The sequence below is a fragment of the Camelina sativa genome, unplaced genomic scaffold (assembly GCF_000633955.1).
Source record: "Camelina sativa cultivar DH55 unplaced genomic scaffold, Cs unpScaffold05949, whole genome shotgun sequence".
NCBI lineage: Eukaryota > Viridiplantae > Streptophyta > Magnoliopsida > Brassicales > Brassicaceae > Camelina > Camelina sativa.
Genome location: NW_010927031.1, coordinates 1 through 531, shown reverse-complemented (window position 1 = coordinate 531; position 531 = coordinate 1). Strand labels below are relative to the sequence as shown.

Below are 531 nucleotides of genomic sequence, written 5' to 3'. Positions count from 1 at the left end.
TCAGTGGTTTGATAAAGAACTGTGCAAACCTGGTTACACAATCAAAAAAAGGCAGATCAGATAACATTATTAGTAAGCGAGCAGAAAACAAATAAAGAAGCAAAAGCAAGTCAACCTGTCCAAAGCTTCATCAAAAGAATCAGTGTTGATATCGAAATGGTAGTTTGTATCTTCAGTAGTTGTATAAGCATTTGAACTCCCTCCATGCTACAAACAAGAAAAAAAACATAATTTAATAAGCGCCTTAGAATATATAGAAGAGCATCATTTCAATATGCAAGAATTAAGATCAATTTTGTATTCCAGAGCAAAGCAGGAGAAGAACATTATTACCTCAGCGACATACTTGAACAAACCATTTTCTTCAGGGAATTTTTCACTTGCATAAAATAGCATATGCTCTGATAATTAAAGAAGTGACTCTCTCTCTCTCATTAAACGAATTTGACTACTTAGAAGAAGATAAAACAAAAACTGGGAATCAAAAAAAAGTACCAAGGAAATGAGCTAGGCCTTCCAATCCTTCTGGGT

General features: G+C 33.9%; 1 long non-coding RNA gene across 1 annotated transcript; it reads right to left on the bottom strand.

The window, feature by feature from the left end:
- Positions 1 to 531, bottom strand: LOC104774828. The gene is made up of 4 exons (XR_765531.1): positions 496 to 531; positions 334 to 401; positions 116 to 207; positions 1 to 29 (listed from the first exon to the last, which is right to left on the bottom strand). It is a non-coding gene; the product is annotated as an uncharacterized LOC104774828 (long non-coding RNA).